Source organism: Macrobrachium nipponense, chromosome 17 (genome assembly GCF_015104395.2).
Source record: "Macrobrachium nipponense isolate FS-2020 chromosome 17, ASM1510439v2, whole genome shotgun sequence".
Lineage (NCBI taxonomy): Eukaryota > Metazoa > Arthropoda > Malacostraca > Decapoda > Palaemonidae > Macrobrachium > Macrobrachium nipponense.
In genome coordinates this window covers 9,773,845-9,784,268 of record NC_087210.1, presented here as the reverse complement: position 1 = coordinate 9,784,268, position 10,424 = coordinate 9,773,845, and positions in this window count along the sequence as shown.

Below are 10,424 nucleotides of genomic sequence, written 5' to 3'. Positions count from 1 at the left end.
TTACATCACCCCCTTCCACCCCTTATCACCCCCTTCCTATTGAGGCTTAACATGGACTTGAAGGACATCAGGAGTGTCACTGTTCATTTCAGTGGCCTTGGAAAATATAGATTAATCACCTCCCACCTTCTTACTGAGGCTGAACTTAAACTGTAAATGGCATCAGGAGTGTCACTATTCATCTCAGCATCGTCAAAAACTAATATCTGTCATCTAGTCATGTTTTATTCCCACAGAATTCTTCTCCAGATGGTAAATCATATGTATACCTAGTTTGGTTGGAATTGCTCAATGTGTTCCAGAGATATGGTTGAACATGCACTCACACATAATTACATCCATATGTACATATATGTATATATATATATATATATATATATATATATATATATATATATATATATATATATATATTTAGTTATGTGTGTGTGCTAGTGTGTGTACGTACGTGTCTTTGTACTTGTTCGTGAGTGATATCTAAGAATTCAAGGATGCTTATATAATAACTTCTAAAAGTTATGATTTTTATTCTATATCTATTTAATGATTATATTTAAATATCCTTTTAAAAGGTAAACTCAGCATGAAAAAACGTCACATTTTATTTGTTAACTTTTCACTGCAGTTTATTTTATTTGAAAAATTGGTTATTAATGTAAAAAGACTTTTGAAATGGCAAAGAAAAAAAACAGCTACCCTGTTAATAGTTTCCTTTATATATGCATAATTAAAAACATTTTACTCCATCAGCATGGAATCGCCATGCTGATCTTATGGAAACCAAAGTTGTTACCATTGTATTGCAAAAAATATTTCGTGGTATTCATAAGATTTTCATTTTTGGCATACCGTCTCTCTCTCTCTCTCTCTCTCTCTCTCTCTCTCTCTCTCTCTCTCTCTCTCTCCTACGGGTGATCTTCATCGTCTCTCTCTCTCTCTCTCTCTCTCTCTCTCTCTCTAAAGAGTTTGACATAATAATAGAAAAATTGGATGATATATGTAGAAATCACAAGGACTGGACTGTTCTCCTATCCGGAGACTTTACCTTTCCTTTCGTAGACGGAAAGAACGAATAGGAGATTGTGGTTGTATTTATACATATAAAAAAGAGAGTAATTGTAGTGCAGAAGATAAGAGGCAATTCGAAAAGCTATTAGATATGCTACTAGAATACAACATTCAACAAATAAATCACCTGCCAACAAGAAAGGAAAATACTTTAGACCTAGTATTTGTGAACGAGGTGAATTATGTTAAAGAAATAATAGTTTATAATGCGAGTGTTTCAGACCATAATGTCATAGAATTAAGAGTCCATTCCAAAGCAAGTGAAAACAGAGATAAGCAAGAAATGAAAAAGTGGGAAGGATATGGAAAATACAACTTCTATAGTAAAAATATAAAATGGTCAAAAATAAATGAAGAATTAAACAAAGATTGGGATAACATTTTCGTAAGTGATGATATAAGGGTTAATACGGAAATATTATATAAAAAGCAAGATAGAAATTGCAGAACAAAAGATTATACAATCAAAAGAAAATGAAAAACGGGACTTGGAAGAAAAAACCCTAGTAAATATCAAGCAAAACCCCAAACTATTATACTCGTATGCAAAAAAAGATGAATAAAATAAGAATAGAAATAGGCCCTCTAAGAATTGAAGGAAGATTAACAAATGAAAAAAAGGAAATATGCAACATATATGCAGAACGATATAAGAGAGAAGTCACCCCTAGAATTGATAACGAAGATAATGATATATAAGTAAGGGACGAAAATAGTGAATATTTAGCAGACTTAGATATTAATGAAGCTGATATTGTGCAGGCTATTAATGAAATTAAAAATGGAGCTGCTGCAGGGCCTGATGGTGTCCCTGCTATTTTGTTAAAGAAAGTAGTTCATTCTATCGCAAAGCCACTTGCAATATTATTAAGACAAAGTGTAGATACAGGCAAGATTTATGATGAGCACAAATTAGCATATATTACCCCTACTTTCAAAAGTGGATCAAGACTAGAGGCAATTAATTTATAGGCCTGTGAGTCTAACATCAGATATTATGAAAGTCTATGAAAGGATAATGAAGAAAAATATTATGAATCATTTAATGATAAATAATTTGTTTAATATAGGACAACATGGTATCGTACCCGGAAAAAGTACACAAACCCAACTGTTTGTCCACCGTGAGAACATATACAAAAATATGAAAAGCGGAAATGAAACAGATGTGGTTTATCTAGACTTTGCAAAAGCTTTTGACAAGGTAGACCATAATATATTAGCGAATAAAATTAGAAAACATAATATAGTGGATAAAGTAGGAAGATGGTTAAAAGAATTTTTACACAACAGAAAATAGATAGTTATTGCAAACGATGAGAAATCGGATGAAGCTAAGGTAATATCCGGTGTGCCACAAGGTACGGTGTTAACTGCATTACTGTTTGTTATTATGATTGCAGACATAGACAGTAATGTTAGTTTCGCCGATGACACAAGAATAAGTAGAGAAATTCCTTGTGATGAAGATAGAAACGCGCTACAAAGAGACCTTAACAAAGTATATGATTGGGCAGAGGTAAATAGGATGGTATTTAACTCTGATAAATTTGAAATCAATAAATTATGGAGACAGAGAAGGAAAGCTATATGCATATAGGGGACCTAATAATGAGACAATCACAAATAAGGAAGCAGTTAAAGACCTTGGTGTGATGATGAATAGGAATATGTTATGCAATGATCAAATAGCAATTCTATTGGCAAAATGTAAAGCAAAAATGGGAATGTTGTTACGGCACTTCGAAACAAGAAAAGCTGAACACATGATTATACTTTATAAAACATATGTTCGTAGTCCACTTGAATATTGCAATATGTTATGGTACCCACACTATCAAAAGGATATTGCACAAATAGAGAGTGTACAAAGGTCCTTTACAGCTAGAATAGAAGAAGTTAAGGACCTTGACTACTGGGAAAGACTACAATCCTTAAAATTATATAGTCTAGAAAGGAGAAGGGAACAATAAATGATAATTCAGTCATGGAAACAGATAGAAGGAATAACCGAAAACATCATGGAGCTAAAAATATCAGAAAGAGCAAGCAGGTGTAGATTAATAGTACCCAAAACTATACCAGGAAAAATAAGGAAACCACACAGAACATTAATCCACTACGCACCAGCATCGATAATGCAGCGTCTATTCAATGCGTTGCCAGCTCATCTGAGGAATATATCAGGAGTGAGCGTAGATGTGTTTAAGAATAAGCTCGACAAATATCTAAGCTGCATCCCAGACCATCCAAGATTGGAAGATGCAAAATATACCGGAAGATGTACTAGCAACTCTGGTAGACATTAGAGGTGCCTCACACTGAGGGACCTGGGGCAAGCCGAGCAAGATGTAAGGTCTGTAAGGTAAGGTAATAATTTCTGTTCCTTAAAGAGTGTTTTCTTTGGTGAACTTACCATCTTTAACCACAACTGCCAAATGTGCGCTTCCTACCATTTTCAGATTCTAAAGATCTTACGTCTTCTTAGATGCACCTCTGTTCCCTAACGAAGCTATGAGGATGGATTCTGTGATTGAAAACTAATTACCTCTGGAAAGGGTGTTTAATTGCAAAACATTCACAATTCCTGTGTTCTCATATTTCGTTTTTGGCGACGAATTTAAGAATGTTATTTAAAGTGGAAGCTCGTTTACATTTTTCCATTACCTACTAACCTTTTAATTTTGTTTTTCTCATATTTTCGAATTCAGCAGTTCTTAAGCTTCGGTTTATTTTATGTACGACAACGTTTTTTTTTTTTTTCGTTTTTTACTGTTTACTTTTTATCAGTAATCACTTGTTTATCCTTCTATTATTTTTTGTGTGAATATTAAACTTTTCTTAAATGCTGATGTCTGTTTGGCAAATTTTCCAGATTTATTATTATTATTAATTTTTTTTTTTTGCTTTATCACTGTCCTCCAATTCGACTGGGTGGTATTTATAGTGTGGGGTTCCGGGTTGCATCCTGCCTCCTTAGGAGTCCATCACTCTTCTTACTATGTGCGCCGTTTTTAGGATCACACTCTTTTGCATGAGTCCTGGAGCTACCTCAGCCTCTAGTTTTTCCAGATTCTTTCTCAGGGATCTTGGGATCGTGCCAGTGTTCCTCTGATTATGGGTACAATTTCCACTGGCATATCCCATATCCTTCTTATTTCTATTTTCAGGTCTTGATACTTATCCATTTTTTCCCTGTCTTTCTCTTCAACTCTGGTGTCCCATAGTATTGCGACATCAATGAGTGATACCTTCTTCTTGATTTTGTCAATCAACGTCACGTCTGGTCTGTTTGCACGTATCACCCTATCTGTTCTGATACCATAGTCCCAGAGGATCTTTGCCTGATCGTTTTCTATCACTCCTTCAGGTTGGTGCTCGTACCACTTATTACTGCAAGGTAACTGATGTTTCTTGCACAGGCTCCAGTGGAGGGCTTTTGCTACTGAATCATGCCTCTTTTTGTACTGGTTCTGTGCAAGTGCCGGACATTCGCTTGCTATGTGGTTTATGGTCTCATTTTTCGTATTGCACTTCCTACATATGGGAGAGATGTTATTTCCATCTATCGTTCTTTGGATATATTATTATTATTATTATTATTATTATTATTTTTTTTTTTTTTTTTTTTTTTTTTTTTTGTTTTTTTTTTTTTTTTTTTTTTTTTTTTTGCTCTATCACAGTCCGCCAATTCGACTGGGTGGTATTTATAGTGTGGGGTTCCGGGTTGCATCCTGCCTCCTTAGGAGTCCATCACTTTTCTTACTATGTGTGCCGTTTCTAGGATCACACTCTTCTGCATGAGACCTGGAGCTACTTCAGCCTCTAGTTTTTTGTTCTAGATTCCTTTTCAGGGATCTTGGGATCGTGCCTAGTGCTCCTATGATTATGGGTACGATTTCCACTGGCATATCCCATATCCTTCTTATTTCTATTTTCAGATCTTGATACTATCCATTTTTTTTTTCCCTCTCTTTCTCTTCAACTCTGGTGTCCCATGGTATTGCGACATCAATGAGTGATACTTTCTTCTTGACTTTGTCAGTCAAACGTCACGTCTGGTCTATTTGCACGTATCACCCTATCCGTTCTGATACCATAGTCCAGAGGATCTTTGCCTGATCGTTTTCTATCACTCCCTCAGGTTGGTGCTCGTACCACTTATTACTGCAAGGTAGCTGATGTTTCTTGCACAGGCTCCAGTGGAGGGCTTTTGCCACTGAATCATGCCTCTTTTTGTACTGGTTCTGTGCAAGTGCCGGGCATTCACTTGCTATGTGGTTTATGGTTTCATTTTTCGTATTGCACTTCCTACATATGGGAGAGATGTTATTTCCGTCTATCGTACTTTGAACATATCTGGTTCTTAGGGCCTGATCTTGTGCCGCTGTTATCATTCCTTCAGTTTCCTTCTTTAGCTCTCCCCTCTGTAGCCATTGCCAATTGTCATCGCTGGCTAGTTCTTTAGTCTGTCTCATGTATTGTCCGTGCATTGGTTTGTTGTGCCAGTCCTGTGTTCTTTCTGTCTTTCTCCTGTTTCTGTATATTTCTGGGTCTTCGTCTACTTTTATTAGTCCTTCTTCCCCATGAACTCTTTAGCCACTCGTCTTCACTGGTTTTCAGATATTGCCCCAGTGCTCTGTTTTCAATGTTGACGCAGTCCTCTATACTTAGTAGTCCTCTCCCTCCTTCCTTTCGTGTTATGTATAGTCTGTCCGTATTTGCTCTTGGGTGTAGTGCTTTGTGTATTGTCATTTGTTTCCTGGTTTTCTGATCTATGCTGCGGATTGTTCTGCCTTCGTCCATTCCACTATTCCTTGCGCTGTATCTGATTACTGGCACTGCCCATGTGTTTATTATTATTATTATTATTATTATTATTATTATTATTATTCGCTAAAAGATATCCATAATCATTTAGCACATCCTGCTATGCTGTGTTTGTCGCTCACTTAGAACAGATTCGTGTTCCTCCGAGACATGAAATTTTTCGGTCCAAGTAAAATCAAGTTCTCACTCTGGCTAAGGTCCTCATCAATTACTGCAATTCAAAAAGGCAGTGCTTCTTACGAGTTTACTTTCTTCATTGGACATGAAGAACTTTGCTATTTTGCTCTATTACTTATCCAACAATATGATAACCGCATCAAGACCATAACTACCTACTCTGCAATGTAAGTGACGTTGGCCTACTATTCCTAGTTTCTTGCAAATAAACCTGCGACATCCATTACTGGCCTATTCTTTTCTGCAACAGTTACCAACTGTTACTCTAAGGAGCTATGAGCTAAGTAGGATTAGGCGGACCGTATCTCTATTCCCTTTTCCAATATGGCGCAACATGTGACGTTCTCCGTTGAGACCAAATCGGATTACGATGCCTTTAAGAGGGTTACGTCTGGGAGCGAGCGGACCTTGACATGAATGGGACGCCTAATACTATTGGCTGGTGTCCCTTGACTGGAAAGCAAAAACATATGGTCGTCTTTACAGTTCTACCAGTAAGAGCGTTATACAACTATTCATAATGACCAAAGCAGATTTTAGATGATCTGCTTGTTTCGATACGGAATAATCTTTTTCTTTTATTTGTGAGGTGAACAGTTTGTTCCTTTTATTGCAAAGACTATCACAGGACTTACTTAAACCTTAGCAATGGATAGATATAGTGCCTCTCATATATAGTGTTCAGTGTTTTTCTTGCCATCATTAAACAGCAGACACCCACGACTAATTCAAATTCTTACATTTACTTAAAAGAACTTATTAATGTCAGGTGCTTACGTAAAAATATTGTGTAGGATTGAATATTAACATTTCTGCTCTTGTTTCTTTTGTTTCTTACTTGTGTCTGTTTTATAAGGCGTGAAGTTGAGAGAACTGCAGGGTAAACAAGATGTTTTATTTGCCGAAGCAGAAAAATTTAATAATCTCTATTCTCAAGGTTGAATTACGCGAGTAGTACTTCGGGCCTTATATGTGGGGTTTATCGATGATGAAGGCGATAATAATAAAAAAGCGCTTGTTTTCAACATAAATATGCCAAGAATTTATTACCTCGGGAAACTTAAAACAAAGAAGCATTGCTTCACGATCAGGAGGCAGAAACACCAAGCATTCCAATGTATCTTGATCCACAGGCCTGCCTGAGAATTCGTCCTCCTTCTCGGTGTCGTTCCGAAGTGTCTGTGATTTATGGTAAATAAAGAGGGGTATTTCATCCAGAACTTTTTGCACAGTCGACTTCCTTAGAAAATCGAGGCAGGAACTGGGATGCTGGGCAAGCGGTTTGGAGACTAAGCTCTTGTATTAAAGGAAAGTCTCAGTTTGGAGAGAGAGAGAGAGAGAGAGAGAGGTGGGTAGGGATGGTGCCGGAAGTCTGGGAGAGAAGTTGGGGGCATTTCTAGCCATGCCCTATATGATTGCTTTCCCTTTTAGCTTTTGTGATGTCGACTTTCTCTCCAGGTTTTGGTTTTTCATTTTCTACTATATTTCGAAAAGCGCTGGATACGATTAAACTAGATCTCGTGCCTTATATTTCAGCCACCATTTATATGAACATTTCTGGTTTCTATTGTCACTTCTCAGCACCCAGTTAATCCCATCGATTGAAGCACTATCTGCCAATCTGATCATCCGATAATTATAAGAACGAATTTACTGATATAAAGTACTAACTTTATCGTACTAAAATTTTTTCTTATACTTTGAGGATGACTGAGGTGAAATGCACATACATTAACTTTACATCTTGATTAATAGTTCGATGTTATCAAATTAATTAGCATTTATATTCTGCGACTTTGTTTGGAAACCAGAAAAAGATAACTGAACAGCAATATGCGGCGTTCTGTTTCTGTTTTTCATTACGAAACCTGTTGGTTAGATGAACAGCAACTACCATTCTGTTTGAACGTTTACTCATCATCCTAACTGCTGGAATGAGTTACAAGCCGTGCACCAGTCACTGCTGGTTTAGTATCGCTTTTTGAGAAATTAAATATTTAGAGCTCACACGCATTTGTTCATACAGAGCAAAATGCAGCTGCATTTTATTTCTTGTATTAGAATATACATTAAATCTCTTTGATGAGAATAATCTGCATATTTTTGGAACTTAATGTGAAGCAGATATAAAAGCTGTTATTTTTCACAGACTGTTAAAATTAATGGAACTTAATACAAATATTAACACCATAATTAGGTTTTCACTTTGTATGTGGAATGTTTAGTTTTTCAGTGATTTTACTTACTTGAAAGGAATTCCGATGTTCAGTTAAGCCGATATACATGTTCATTGAGAGACGTAAATTATAATCTAGTTAACTCCATTGGAAGTATAAGTTTTCTCTATTAAGTCGCATTGGTGGGTGTCAGTAGTGGGGGGAAGTTGGAAAGATTGGCAACATTATACAAAACGTTCATATAATGGCAAACATGGAAGTAATGTTTAGAACGGTTAAGGGTTTGGAAGTGAAAGCAACTCAGGAAAATAAGGAAATAGATAACATTATGAATGGTACAAATATGAAGTCTCGGGCATTCCACTGAGGGGTTAGAGATGTGTATTTCTGGTGACAGAAGTTCACTCTCGACGTGGTTCGGAAGTTACGTAAAGCCGTTGGTCCCGTTGCTGAATAACCACTGGCTCCATGCAACGTAAAGACACCATACAAAAAAAACAAAAAATAAATATGAAGTGATACATTTTACATCGGTAACTGGAGTAAATGTGATAGATCACTGTTGTATAACAAATGATTAAGTCAAAATGAATAGAGAAAGAAAGAAGGAAATGAACTGTGCAAGCTGGATATGAAAAGGGAATAAACGGAGATGTGCGTAGAATACATAGAATAAGAAGAGACTAATGAGAAATGCAAAATAACAGATATTAGAAAATGTATATAATATAGACGCTTTGGAAGTAATGAGAGAAGCAGTCCCTTAAATGCGATGAGTGACTGTTACAGAAGCGCTGGTACAAATAACATCGCATTCCCATCTGACATTATTGAAATACTGCTGAGCAAATTGTTCATTAAACAGCTTCAAAGGGACATTGTTTTATAAGGCAACCGGCCTTTGAAACAAAACGCCCACAAAACAGCGTTTTGCTATGTGACAAACGACCTCCTGAAATAGACATACAAGCATCAATGAGTAATCTTAGTACCACTAGACCTATCAAAGTTGATTATTTATTGTATAATCATTGCTTGATACCTTCTCTGCAAGTATTATAACTTCAGATATAAAGTTACTATTTAAATTATGTGCTGTATATACACAAGCAAAACATTTGTGCGTTTTTCTTATTTTTCTTAAGAAAAAAATAGTCGTTTCGACCTAACTCATGAGATATTCAATCTTAGAACCTCACGAGGCGAGGGTGTGATTTAGGCATGGTTCTGATACAAGCACACATTATACATAACTATATTGCCCTTGGAGAGTAAATTAAATACCTGGTGGTGAGACTAATTTAGGAAGTCATGGCTGAGTTTTAAGAAAGAGAGAAATGTCAACAAAAATAAATATAAAGATAAATACATAAAATCATATAAGAGCGGTAAAGCAACTCAGCCTTACCAGGCAGGGATTGTTCAACAGATTCTCTCTCTCTCTCTCTCTCATTGCCATAATTAAACTGTACCATTTATAAATGGTGCTTTTACCACTGTTAGACTTCGAGGGCACATGGCGATTTGTCTGACGTCAGCGCCAGCGGGTATGATGATAAACTTGCCTTGTTGGGCGCTCTTAGGAAAAGCGGGCTTGTGGGCACAGAGACAATAAGAGATAGTCACAGAAATTTCTGAACGTGATCTTCTTATCCACATTTTCTAGTTTGCCTTATTTGAAGAAAATGTAGAAATAAGTAATCGTGGGACTTGCAAGGCTTCATTCCACTAGCCAGTGCTTTAGGCATTCAACATTTTATGAGTTATATTTACATGTAACGGTTATTTATAATTGTTGAACTAAGCCAGCTGGTAATAAAAATTGAGATCCTTTCTTGCTTCACTGAAGCCGGAATAAGAAATTTTAAATGGCAAAACTAAATATAAATATCATGGTTCTCATTTTAGAAAGATATCTTTATTCGTATCATGGAAAGCGATCGTGTTTGTCGTCACTGGTATTGCGATAAATCTCTATCAATTGTTTACATTTCAATACATCACTTAAAAACGTTTAGGCGGTTATTATATTTTACTTAGCCCTCTTTTGGTTATCTTTTCTTTCAAGAAAAAAAAATGCACATAATACAACATACTTCTACGCAAGAAAAAGAGTTAATAGATGCCAAGTGTTTTGCAATTAGTATCTGCCTGATGCATTGTAGATCTGAA